Below are 14,517 nucleotides of genomic sequence, written 5' to 3' on the forward strand. Positions count from 1 at the left end.
GAAGTCTGAGGTCCATCTGGTGACCGATTAACACTGTCTCTGGAATCAAGATGTCTTCATTGCTAGACAGATGAAGGGAAATACATTTTCTCAATTGCAGTGTGTTTGTATATTCTGCATGTTACCAGGAGCACTCTTCTGAGCTGGAGGAATTAAGTGGTCTCTGCAAAGCATCAGCACCTCCCTGTAGTCCCAGAGAGGGATGGTGCTTCACGATGCATCTTTTTCCAAGTAACAGTTTTGAAAGATGCATCCTATTATCCTTCCAGCCTAAGGAACCAGAGGTCTTTTCTACTTTCTGTGCCAAGACCTTCTTTCACCCACATTGCAAACTGGCAATGCACAAAGAGCAGCTAGTGGAATATCCCATTAGCCAAACGTGTTGCCAAAGTTAAATGCCCTACTTGTGTACTAGTCTTCATGTAACGGAGCTTTCTGAGTTTCATCCTTTGCTGTCTGTGGCAATCAGTAGCACTTTTTGCTATCCAGTTCATTTTGTATTGTTTCAAATCCTAAATTTGAAGCATAACGCCAGCGTTATTTTTAGACTGACAGAGCACCAGTGCATCGTAGAAGATCAATGGAAAAATTTTGGCAGTGAAGTAGGGAGCAACAGGGGCTTGTGGTGCTGCCCCTTGCACTTGGAGTCCAGGCAGCAGTGGAGGCTTGTGACAGAGGGCAGGCCTGTGCTCTGCTTTCTGTCGGGCACAGTTTGCTCTTGAAGGCAGAGGAGATTTGGTTTTCGTGCACCTCTTGAGTACCGTGAAAGTGACTAACTGCTCTTTCATTTCGAAACTGAAAAGGAAACACATCAGCTTGTGGTTCTACTGCCAAAATAATTTGTTTCAATGGCTATTCTTGTTTCTGAACCCTGATGATCACTTGATTTTGCTGTGAGCAAAATGGGACCATCTGCAGACTCAGGAAAATTTCAGCAGATTCTATCTGACATCAGTTTTAGTATCTTTTTTCATCACTATGGGATAAGTAATTCTCTATAAAAAGAAAACTAATTCTTCTTGTGTATAGTTATATGATAATTAGAAAAAGGCAATTATTTGGGGGTTAATGGTAATGGCATTTAACTCCATTATCTACTTGGCCTGCTTGCAGCTGACTCATGGCAGTGTCTTGAACCTACAGCTGCATAACATGAATGATAGGCATCATAATACATAGAAACTTTGTTGAAAATCATACTGCTTCTGAAAATCAAATAACCTCTCAGGAGCCTAGTCTTAGTACTAAATTTTTACTCTGATCATACGTATGTCTTGAATTCTCAGTGTGTCCTGGTTCAGTAGCAGGTTTGGTTGTTGCAACCTCACTCTGTCATTGCCTTAATTAAATAGCACATTAAATATTGTATAAATTCTTATGCATGGATGTTGTCAATACGTAATATGCATCCTCAAAATTGAGAATACAAATAAATGACTTTATAAAGCAGGGAGACATATAAAATTTTGTAACGTTGATTTAAGTACCAGCCAGAAGAAGGGGCAGTGCTGATAAATTCTGTGAATAGTTAGGTTTAATTCTTTGTTAGGATAAAACAGAAGCACTGGATTCTGAATAACTTTATATTGGCTGCATTCACTAAGAAATGATGATATTGACTATTTCAGGCAGTTGAACAAGCTTTTATTTATATATATATATATACACACACACATATATATATATACATATACACAACTAGCTGAATACAAGCCTTTTCTGTTGTTACGGAATCATATACTTAATACTTGAAGAAAGACCTACTCTTTATGCTGGGATATTTTTTTCTCTCTCACCTTTGGCAGCACGTCTTCTGTACTTCCACGCTCACCTGAGAATAATATTTGCAACTGTTTGTTATCCAGACAAAGATACCTGCTATCATAGGTTGGTCCTAACCTGACTTCATCATACCTCAGCTCCTGCCTTCAGCTTAAATTCTTGCATGGGCAGTTTAGGAGTTTGAAGGAACCTGTTGTTTTTAATACAGCTGTGAAGGGCAGCATTTTATACCGACTCATAAGATAAGATATATTCTGGACTTACAGAGATCTTACTTTTATACATATTTTGGAAAATTGAAGGGAAATAAGTAGCCTTCTACCCCTTCCCCCTGAAGCAAAGAATCTGACAGCTGTGAATGGAACAGGCTGAAGCCATTTTGGAGATGGATGTTTAAGTTTCACAGCTTGGATGGGATTGTTTAATAAGTATTCTCTCTTTTTCTTTCATTACATGAGGTTTTGCTTTTCTTGGATCACACAGATTCTTGTAAAAATGTAACAAGCTACTATTCTGAATATGCCAAATAAGAAACAGATGGATCTCTTTAAAGAATAGTCTATCAGTAATATTAATGGGATCTCATATTTAGGGACCAGGCACCTCCCTTTCCTCATGCCAGCCGCCTTGGCCGGAACAAAGAGGCTCTTCTAGCAATGACTTGCACATGGGAAAGGAGAAAAAAGAGGTTTTGGTAGCTACAAAATAAAGCATGGCTGCTTTTTTTTTTTTTTTTTCCACTTTTCACAATGTATTTTTAATGTCCTCTACCCTTGGCTATTATGCACAAGGTTTTCTGTGGTGGACTGATTTAAACACAAGGCTTGACCCTGTTGTCAGTGTCTCTTTCACACCACAGTTCAACTGGTGTAACTCCACTGCCTCACTGGAGTTCCTCTGACTTAAGTGTGATCCTCCCTGCTTAATACCATGTAGAGCTATATTCATGTGACTGAGCAAGAGCCTTCTGAATGAAGACGATTAGAGTTGGTATAGTATTCATAGGATGTATGTAATACTCCTTAGACACCAAGTTATGCGTTTTAGATTAAACCTTTAGTTCAGGTTTTGCATTATATTTTTTGCTTTAGCTGAAGTGGCCCTCTACTCTCCTGTTCTCTTGCCTCATGACACCTTTCTCAGTAATGTCGGTATGAATGACTCAGTAGTAACTCTACTTCATGAACAACAGTTTTATGTAACACATATCATCTATGTTTCTGTGCTGTATACTATCAAAACCTGACTTATCTGCTGCGCTGAAAGTAAGCCAGAATAGCATCTTCAGAAATGGCTGAAGTGTGCCCTTTTGAGCTTATTAGACCCTCGTGAGTATACTTGGTCTGTCAAGCCTTGAGTTGCCTGTGAGACAGCTAAGTGGGTGAAGGAAAGCATAAGAAAGATCCTGTGATTCTTGTAGCCATCCTGAATGCTCCCAAGGGTGTTATAGGCAAAACAGGTGAGTTGCACAAAAGATACACTTCAGAAAAATCAAATAATAAAGCCGAGATGTTCCTTTACTGCTGTTATTTTTTTACTTGGGATATTTCCAAAGCTGGGTGGATGGGATGTACAGTACTTGTTTGTTCATGAAATGATAACTTAACCTAGATAAAGCACATGCATACCGTTATTTTAGTAAAAGAAACAAGGCTCACATTTAAAAGGGAAATATAATACAGTAAACATCCTTTTGTACCGGTGTAGTTATTTTTCTAAACTGGTGCTAGGCTGAGGTATTTGACTTCCAAAATAGGATTTTTGCAAGAGTCTGCAAGTTCTGTAATACCTTTTCCAATATCTGTTGAGTGAGCCAAAGGTCTGTGGTCAAGTGGTCATCTCAGTTACATCTCTTTACTGATCATCTAATGCATTAGGCTTTAAATCCCACAGGCCTTTTGCCTCCTGAGCAAAGCTGTTGAGCATTTAATTTTCAACTTCATTCTAATTCCATGCAAAACACCAGAAAATGCATCCAGTCTTCAACTAGTGATGTCCATGAGTCTTGGATGTCCGCAATATTTTTGTTTAAAATATTCAAAATGATCAGGAAGATATTTTTTTTTTTTTAGATTTGATTTTAAAACAACCTGAAAACACAGGGAAAAAACTTACATTTTCAAAATCTAATCCTATTTCCCTCAGAGCACTGGTTTTTTTTCAGCAGTTATTGAAGTCTTGTTAGGATGTCCTGTTCAGACTTTCTCACCCTTTTGTGCATCTCTAATGCATTTTAGAGTGATTTAAAAGTAAGTATTTGATACGTCCAGTCTTGCTTTGTAAACATTATTGCCACTCCTCTCAAACTGTAATAAGATTACTTGTAGACAAGGTAGACATCAGAATGGAGGTAGGTGTGGATGCTGCTATGCACAGTAATGAGGGTAATTATGCCAAATTACTGGCCTGGGATGCTCCCACTAAGTGATAGCTCTCATCAGTGTATCTGCTTTATTATAGAATTTCAGTGTTAAAATGAATATGTTCCCTTGCTACCTTGTGACCTGTCAGAGGATTCCAGATGAAAACCACCTTCTTAGACAGGAGACATTAGATTAGGGAGTGAGAACTGGTGTGAAAGTAAGTCATATTTCCTTCATAAAGTGTTCTGTCTTCAGGATTAGTCCTATGTGAGGCTACAGGAACCTGATGACACCATCTGTGCTTATGCCTGCTACAATAGCAACCATTGCAACCTACTCCAGGCCTTCTGCACTTCCATCTCCAACATCCCTGGGATCCCCCAGGTGCCTTAGAGGGTGTTCATTAGGGACATCAAGATGGGCTCCCCACAGGAGAAAGAATGTTTCAGCTGTGATAATGGTGGGCTGAACACACCTCAGAGTGAAGGTATGGTGTCAGTATGATGGAGAGAGTAGAAGTATTTGATATATCTTGAAGGGAAGAAAAGGGTGCATGTGGAAAATTGCCTGAGTCTTTTGTATTTGGTATCTCTTTCCACAGCACCAAGTGTTCTGGTAGCACAAGCTAACTTGCTTTTAGAAATCTTCCTAGAAACATTCAAAATAGTTTGTCTTTATAGTAGATGAAGATTACTTAAAAAAACCTGAGCTTCTCCTGGTGGGATGTTTGAAGTTTCAGGGTATATGTAGTTTATTTTTGTCTTAAATTAGAGCAGGGAGTCAAAAGTGTTTGCAGAAAAAAAATTGAAATGTTTCTCTTTGATACTATCAGATCAAATATAAGAAAACAAAAATCCTCTCCTTTCAGTGAAGAAATGCTGGATATTTGATAATGACAATATTAATGACCTTTGAAAATGCGTTATAAATCCAGGGCAATGTCAACATTGGTATTAGAGGTGGATAAGTTTGTATAAATAGCATTTAAAGCAGCTTATTCATGAAACAATCTTTTGGATGTTTAGAAATGTCTTACATTATTATGCTTAAAACTTACAGATACTAAGAGCTGACTTGTTGCACATTTAGCTGGAACTGAAAGGTTATTCTTGCAACCTATCATATTTGCTTGGAAGGATGAAAGGCTGGCAAAAAGCAACATTGCTGCTAACTTTGTTTCCAGTGAGGAGGCACCAATACTGTTCAGGTGAACATCCAAAGCATTAGGCCTTCTTTATCAGAATGGTGTTACGTATGAACATGTTCCACTGTCAATTGTAGCTGAAAGAATCCTATTCAGTGTCACTGAACAATGCTGGTACATTTTTTTGCAAAGAACAATGCTGGCCATGCTTATCCTTGGGACAGTCGTTAGTAGTTTGATTAGCATTGTTCTGACATGTGGTTCTCCAGCCAAAACCTAACAACCTTCCCCTCAGTCCCCCTCTGTGAAAACTATGCTAAAACTCTGTAAGGAACAATGAAGTTTTACAATCATTTAGTGAGCACACTTTTGTTCTTCAGTTGTGTCTGTACAATAAGGGGAAAGCTGCAAAGTGGTGAGCAACCTCATCCCCCGCTAAGTTCAAGAAAAAGCACCAGAGTTTAGTTAGTATTTAGTATCTTTTTCTAAGAACTTTCCGCTCAGAATTATCAAGATGACCTGATCAAAATGCTTTCCTTCAGCAATGTTTATTTTAAACAAAAGACACTGTGCCATACTGATTTGCAAAAGCCCAGGTGATTCCATGGCTCTGAGAAATCTGCTGTATATGAGGACTTATGTACGGTTTGATGGGTATTTTTGGTATTAAAAGCAAGACATAGGTTCAGTTTCCAAACTGAAGAAACTTGGTACCGCAGCAAGAGCTCAGTACTGAGACATGTCTGAATCTGAGCTTCAGTAGTGCCTGGTGGAAGAAGTGTTCTTTTCCTTTATGATTTTGGGGTTGATTAGTGAGAGTGATTGCCTTTGCAGCCCAGTTTTCTGTTTCCAAGGTCAGCACAAGGGGAGACCCAGGAAGAGACAAGACTAGTGCCTTCTGTAGGTTATGCAGCACGTTAAGGTTGAGGTTTTCCTGCTTTCAGTCTGTGTTACAGAGATACTAACCATCGTCAACAGGACCAGACCTGAGAATTATAGGATACTTCTTACCATTTCTGTAACACTTATGTGTCTCTCCAGGCCTGCAGAAAATGAAACTTTCTGCCAATGGTGAATAAAAACATAGGTATGGATCTATTATACTCTGAATTTTTAATCGTGTCAGGTGAAGATGAATGGGGAAGATACAAAGAAGATTTAGCTAGTGAAGTTTGCTTCTGTGTTTCAAGGCTGGAATAATTACTGAGAATGCTGAAATATGTGCATGGCAGTCTACTCTGTACCTGCTAAGGTGGTAAGCACTGTGCTCATGGCATTGACCATGCAGCTGCCACTCAGCAACAGAAGCTAGCAATTCCTGTCCATGGACAAGACTTGACATCATGAGGTCAAGGGCTGGAGCCTATTGAGAAGTATGGAAAGCTGTAAAAGATAGCTGCCCAGGCTATCTGCAAAACAGTGATGTGTGAAGGCTGGGGTGGCCTATCTGGCTTTCCCCATCTGTTCCAGGGGAACTGAAAGTATGCATGTCTCCACTCTCTCTATTGCAGACCTGGAGAGATTTTTTTATTAACAGGAAAGTGGTTTTCTCTGTCAGTCTGTGAGCCATCACAAAACAGTTCTGCTCTTTCTTTGTACTTCAGTGGTGGCAGATAGGGTAGAATGCATGATGTCCGAACTTCAGTAACTTGTTTGCAGCTATGGAAACTTGCATAGAGGAGACATCCCTTCTAGCTGGTCTTGTAGAGATCACAGGAATGAGTGAACTATGTCTTTCTCCTTTATGACCTTGCCTACTCTTTTTCTCCATATCACTGGTGCAGCTACAACCTCCAGGATCATGGTGGGTTGTGCATTTTGCTGGCAAAAATCAAAATTTCAACTGATCATTGTGGTAATTGCTACGGCACTGTATTTCATCCCCAGGATTTTTGTCGTATGTTGCCACCATCCTGGTATCAGCTGAAGACAAAATGGTAGACATCAAAGACCACCTCTGTGATCCTACAAAGCTGCTATTTCTGTGTTCTCTGACACAGCCTTGGGACACCTCCTGCCACCATCCCTGGCATGATTTCTTGCCTTTAAACTTGTAGTCTGGTTAAACACTGTGCCACTGTGGATGACTTAGAGTGACATCTTGCAGCAGGTGAAGAATACACTTGCCCTAGTATACCTTAGAGATTCAAGTCCTGATCCTTTTCTGACATGCCATCTTCACAAGTATTTTTAAGGCTTGGGAAGATACGCAGGTAAGAAAAATAACTTTTTCTCTTAATTTGGAAAGCTTCAGCATAAGGTTAAGGACTTGGACTGTTATCCCCCACTCACAGCAATGCCAAACATCTAAGGTAGAAGGCTGCAAAGATATGCTAGGATTTTGGTTAGGCCATGTTGATGGTGTTGGACATAACCTTAGAAACAAATTCAAAGATAACCAAGAAGGATCAGAAAGTAGCTATGATTAGCTAAAGCTGTCAGTGACTAGAGGCTGGGAAATGTGGAAGTGAGAGGCAGTGGGCATTTACCTTTACATTTTTCGATTATATTTAGGCAGCACTGCTATAATGATATACATGACATCTTGTGTAAAGCTGAAAAGCTCTCTTCTTCATGAAGTTAAAAGAGGCTTGCTTCTGCTGAAATCCTGCAGAGATGGAAACTGATGGCTGCCTTCCCTGCTGCTGAGAAAAGCTTGCAAGCTCCCATAACTGATCTTGCAGTACTCACTTCAGTGCCAGTGTCTTACTCATGTGTCCCGTGTTGGCAGTCACAGACTATTATGTGAGCTGGAAAGCTAATGCAGCACGCATGAGGTGTCTGGTTTTTTGGTTAGAACCTGGGTTTGGCTTGTTGCAATGTTAAATTAAGAGTATTAGTAATCTTTTGAATCTGTTAAAATGAAAACTTAACCAGCTAAGGTCTGGGAAGGAAAGACCATGCACCATTGAGGTTTCACTGTGGTGCCGCATGGAGCAGGTGAAACAGGGAGGCTGTGAAGTGTTGTTGGCTGGTTGCAGGGTAAGAGGGAAGTCACAACTATTTCTGGATCATCATTAGGCTTGAGTAGCTTCCATGATTAAAAGACAACATTAAATAAGAGTGATATCCACACTCATAATCCTGTAAACATGTCTCCCCTCCTGTTTCTGCCTGGACAGATTGCTCTGACTTTTCTAGATTGTAATGAAAGTTCTTGTCTGCCTTTGTACTTGAATTGCACTTGATCTCTCTAGAGATACATAAGTCCTACACATCAGGACCTGTGTCCCTCCGTACCCTGGGCATCTGTGTTATTCCTGTCTGAAAACTGTATCTGTCCCTGGGTATCTGTCATGCAGACCTGCTTCCTGCATTGCTCATAAATTGAGAGATTTATATGAACTTGTTTCTGGTTTACACATGATCAAGCTCCAAATCCTTTAAAGGCATGGCATTGTTTTGGCTTGCTGTCTTGCATGTAATCTTCAGTGCCTGTGGTTTTGTCGGATAATGACCCAGGATCCTGATGGTCCACATGGCATATACTGCATGTAATTGGCCCATGTAGCCATGCTGCTCTCATCCAAATCCTTGATCCAAAGGAACAGGAGGTTCCCCTGGGACAATTCTCACAGAGAGAGATCAAACTTTGTACACTACAGCTGCAGCCTTATAGTGGTCATGAAGATGAAGGCATTAATGTCACCATAAGTAGTTTAAAGACTAGAAGAGTACTGTAGCTCTCTGTTTTGCAGGAAAGTTACACTCTGTAGGTACTTGAGGGAGCAGTATCCAGTGAAAAACAACATTTCTTTCTCTGCAAGGAATAGTAAGAAAGAGGCCTCGAACTTACAAAGGAAGTATGACATCCAGAAACATAATTTCCAAATCTTTCATGATTGCAGAAGGGGAAGGAGGGCCTCCAGCTGGGTGCAAAGGCAATTCAGGGCACAGCGAAGTACACAGATGATCACAAGTTTTTCCAGAAGAAATGGGTGTTCTGACATCATCTGAGATTTAGACTAAGTTAGGTCTGAGCTGTCAGAGCCAGTCTTTGGTCTGTTCTGTGGATCAGTGACCATTTTTAGGTGTTTTTGCTCAGGTTTCTATTATTTTATGAATCAGACAGTATGATATTATCTTTGTATTAACATTTCCCTCACACAGATCTTTTCAGCAGCCCATGATCTTGTCAATCTGGGCAGAGGTAACTGTTGTGATGACAAAAAGGCACAGTTTTATTAGGCTCTGTTAAAATGGGAAGGGATTTTTTTTCAGCCAATTAGTACTGAGGAAAAAAAGCAAATACCATGTCTTCCTCAAACACAGCACACTATGTACTTCTTATTAAGGACAGTGTGTGTGCTGAGTGTCACATTTCAAACTTCAGCTGTTTTTGCTGTTGCCCTATTCAAAAGCAAGTATGGTTAGAATTTCATTACAATGGGAAAAGTGTGTGTGTATATTTGTTTCCCACTGTTCCATAGCACAAAAGCTGCTGGGAATTTGCTCCTATTTTAGCAAGATGTACTGGTGTTGTGTTTTGTTTTGTTTTTACCCTAAAGCACAAAAAGTCAGCTTCAAAAGTGGATAAATGTGTGAAACCAAGAGGCTAAAGAAGAAATAATTTTCCAACTTTGACTGGTATTGGTGCTATTACTGTGATAGTTGGCTGAGTTCTCCAGCTAAGTATCTCAACATACATTAGATTAAAGATCTAATTAGTGTCTTTCTGGAGGTTCAACTAAGATCAGGCTGTTACATGATGTAGTATGTTACTTCTGTAAGTAGTTTTGTGGCTTCTGTATTTCACTGCGGAAATCTTGTGGCTGGCTATGAGGCTTTTAGGGCTCTCTTACATTATTCCAACCACATTATGTAGGGCAGAAGGGTTGGTGTACATGTCTAATTTGACAAGACAGATGAAGTGAAGGAACCAGTCTTTATTGTTGAGATAGGGAAATGAGGTGAAGGAGACATATGCCAAAGATCAGATAGATTAAGGCTAAGAACTGAGGCCATGTCTTACAATTCCCTCAATAAGAGAAAGTATTCTGTTTGGTTATGGCGAACCAATGTAGGTAGTGTGCATGCTGAAGTGATGTCTGTTAAGGTCTTTTGGAATTCCCCTCTCTCCTCCCCTGCCTATTCACAGCAAAATGTATTTTCACTAGCAGTGATTCTGCAGTGCTTTTGTACTATATGTACAGGAAGCTGAATGAGTGTCTGGGGACCTTTTAACTAGATCTATAAAAGGTCTGAGTCAATAAAATCCTGTCAGATCTATCCTTCAGTACTGTGATTACAGAAGAGGAAAAAGAAAGGCATTGCTCAATGTGACTGCAATATTCCAGAGTGTAATCTTCTCCCATGTGGTCATGTTTCCTCAGATAAGAAAAATTGCCGCTCTGGTGTCAGTGGGGATGGGGTCACTGAATGGGAACAGGAGCATTTTCATTTTTTTCACAATGGACAGTTGTTTTGTGTGTTTTCCTGACTGGATAAACTATGTCCATGGTTACTGAGCAAAGTTTATTTCTGTAGGAAATAGGTAACCATGTTTGTGCAGTGGGGGTATCAGAACACAGAGGATTTGAAAGGAAGGGTCCAGAGGTCATCAGCAGAGGGGATATGATGAGGAAATGCAATGAGATATATCGTGTGGATTCTGGCATATACTTCATGGGATGCTTCCTTTCAAGTGCTGGTGAGCAAGAGAAGCTAATAGAAGCTCTTTGATAACACAGCAGCAGGGTGAATTCATTTCAGGGCCAGCTCTTTACCTTGTATAAAATAGTGCAACTGATTTATGCCCACAGAGGATTTAGCTTGAAGCTTTAATTGCTTTCTTGGCTAAGTTGTGTTTTCCTTATGTGTACTCTGACTATCAAAAAAGTGTTCAATGTTATATTTCACCAAAACCTGTTGCTCCTGCCACCCTATTTGTTCATTATGTTCTCTTGAAGTATTGCTGCAGAGTAACTTTATTTCATAGCTCAAATAAAAAATGTGTCCGGAACTACAAATGGCTTTGTGAATGCCAAAAGCATTCCTAAATTGTCCTTTCTTGTTAAGTGACCAGTGGAATGCTGACAGGCTATAAATGTAGAGTTAATCTTACCAGACAATTTATGTCATTGCTACACTGTGTCCTGTGTTTCCACATTCACCTTCAGGTTTCTGCATTGCTTCAGGTATAACTTGTGCTATGACCTTGTTACTGCCTGGAGCACCAATTAAACTGACTGCAGCTCATGTAGGTATGGGCATAAAGCTGAGTGCTTAAGACCCTGCCCAGAAGCTGAGATGGAAACTCAGGCAGTTGGTTTCTGCTGAGTGCTATACAGTTATTCCACCTAAGTTTAGGATCTAAGGCCCTTCCAATTTAACATCTACTTGAACCAGATTTACTCTTGAATACTGTATAGCTTTTACAAGGAGAAAGTGATGGTACTTTCCCAAAGAGCTGACAGTATAAAAGAACAACAGCAAACAAATAGTGAACAGCAAAAGGGATATTTTTAAATTGCTTTTGCACGTAAGAATCAAATGCATGGAGAGGCTGAATGATTCACATAGGATCATGCTAAAAAATGTGAAATGTGGTGTTAAACTGAAATCTCAGGCTAGCACCTTGATGGCAGGATGTGAACTACTTTTTATTTACTGTTGCTTTGTGCTTTGTATGTGCATAAGTGTATCCATAGTTTGGTTATACTTGAATCACAATAAAATATTCATGGTAGGAAAAAAATGGCTGTGGCAATTTCAGGTGTAATTGTATCCTGGCTGCTTGGGGTGACTGTTTGACGTGGTGGAGCAAGTCAAAAAGCATTCACCAACACCATTTCCAGCGTAATATATGCTAGGATCTTGTACAATGGCTGGAACAAAGTGTACTTATAAGAAAACTCATAATTACATTCCTTGTATCCTCCAATAGATCTCAAAGATTTTAGATCTTTGAAGTGTCTCTAGAGGTGGGTAGAAAGGTATGGAATTGTGCATTAGACTACAGTCATAGTAAAAGATAATTTTTGCATGGGTAATGTACCTGTCTGAACTGTAGCAGACTTTCCATGTTACCTTTCCTCACATCAAGTGCATATTCTTGGTATTGAGAAGCTGTAATGCAATCTGGTACTCAACAGTGTGTCTTGTACAATCAGCTTGCTACTCATAGCCATAATAATGCCTCATAGTTGCAGCATGTTTTTATACAGCACAAGAAAGTCAGTCATCCTCACAGCATGCCTGAGGTGCTGCTGGAGGCTGCAATGAAAGAAAGTGAAATTAGTAATTAGAGTAATTTTTTGGTTCATAGTCCATCTGAGAGAAGCAGACACTGAAGCTTCCATGTCTTCTGTGTCCAAAGACTGATTGGTCAGTCTTTTCTTTGATTGACACTTTTAGGGGTGATGTCAGTTGAAGCTCTGTGTCACCTGAGTGCAGGGGGATTTATGATGATTTGTATTTCATATCATGGATTTGCTGCAAATAAATAATGGGTGTTCATCCTGGGGCAGAGGCAGCTTCAAGGGTGGACCACCAGTACCTGCAGGAAGATTATCGAGAGGGTGGTGCCAGGCTATGCACAGCAGCATGTGGTGGGAAGATGAGGCCCAACAGCCATTTATTGAAGCAAGAGAGGCAAACTGTACACAGGGAGAAACCTTTTCTCCATGTAGGCAGTTAGGCAACGGAGCAAGTGCCCAGAGGTCTCTGTCCTTGGCAGTTTTCAAGATCTGGTTGACACAGCCCTAAGTGATGTGGTCTGATGTTATGGCTGAGCCTACTTTGAGCAAGAGATTGACTAGAGACATCCTGTTTCTAGTATCCTCTGATTCCAGGACAACTTACACTACAGCATTTTTAACATATAATTTCTTGAGGAAGCCAATACATTTTTTTTTGGTGGGATCGTACATGTCTTAGAAATTATTTCAGCTTTGATTGAAGAATTCTATCCTGTTATAAGTATTTTGTTAATTATGCTTGTGGTTTGAAAAATGGATGACATCTTATCCCAAACCTCTCCATTCAAAAACTCATAGTAAATCCAAAAACTTCCTAAACCTTCTTTGCTTTTCTTCTCTTCCTCTCCAGAAAAAGTCCCCAAATAAAATTAAAAACTGTTATTAACTGACTGTTAATTGAAATATCAATATATAGGGCAATATTTATTGGTCCAATCTTTGGTTCCATTTCACTGTTTTTAGTTTGTGTCCTTAAGTGCAATGTCTTTTGTCCCTATTCAAAGAAGGTTCTGCTAAGTCATTGGGAGACATCTTGTAGAATAAGGTGAATTATGAACCACATGGGGCACATTATTTTTCAGGCATGCATTGGACTGGCAGCTGGACATTCCCATCATCTCATTTTAGGGGTTAGTAGGCAAGAATAACCAGTTTTTTGTGTCTGCAAAAATCAGAGGAACATATTTTTATATTCTTAGAAATGATGTATTATATTGCAGAAATGAAGTTGCAGAGACTACGAGAGGAGGGTAACTAGCATGAGATTGTTCCAAGATATCTATTAGGAATTCTTTGAGTTAAATCCTTGCTAGAAATTCAAGTATGCTTTTTGTTTGGATCTTGAAATGATTTAATGCACACGGATCAATTTTTATTCACCATGTACATGATCGGGTATATATTCAAGTCATGAGTGAGAGGATAAGATTTTGAAGTCTTTGGGTTGTTTTTGGCATTTAACTGGAAGAAGAACATGATAGGAATCACATTCACATGGTATTTGAAAAAAGAATATGGTTATATCATACTGTCAACGCTGCCAGCTTTGTTTACTTAACTGTTCAGCTAATACCACTGATATCTCAATAGGGCTATTCATTGCGTAAAGGAAGATTTAGGCAAGTAATGGTGGCAGAAGTAGTTTAAATTTGTTTGTGCCTACACCATGAAATAAATTCCTCTTTAACAAAGGACCACCTTCTGCCTCTTTTTCTCATTTTCCATGGTTTGTACTCCAACTGTAGTAAGGTAATTAGCAGTGAAGTACAAACACCAGTAAAGAATGAACTAATCTCATATAGTTTAGCTGTCTAAAAATTACACCTATCTGAAGCAGTTGCTTTGGCAACTTCTAAAATTGAGGCTAAGTAATAGGTGTTCTATTAAAGCTGTTTATGCCATTGTAGGAATATCTGGTGGATTAACTTAAAGTTTGTTCACCTTTTAGTTAGTTAAGGCTAAATGAGATGAGACTCACTATAAGTGTGGTAAATTTCACCTTCTGTTTGCAAAGTGGTCATATTTTTAT

This window comes from Falco peregrinus, chromosome 11 (assembly GCF_023634155.1).
Source record: "Falco peregrinus isolate bFalPer1 chromosome 11, bFalPer1.pri, whole genome shotgun sequence".
Classification (NCBI taxonomy): domain Eukaryota; kingdom Metazoa; phylum Chordata; class Aves; order Falconiformes; family Falconidae; genus Falco; species Falco peregrinus.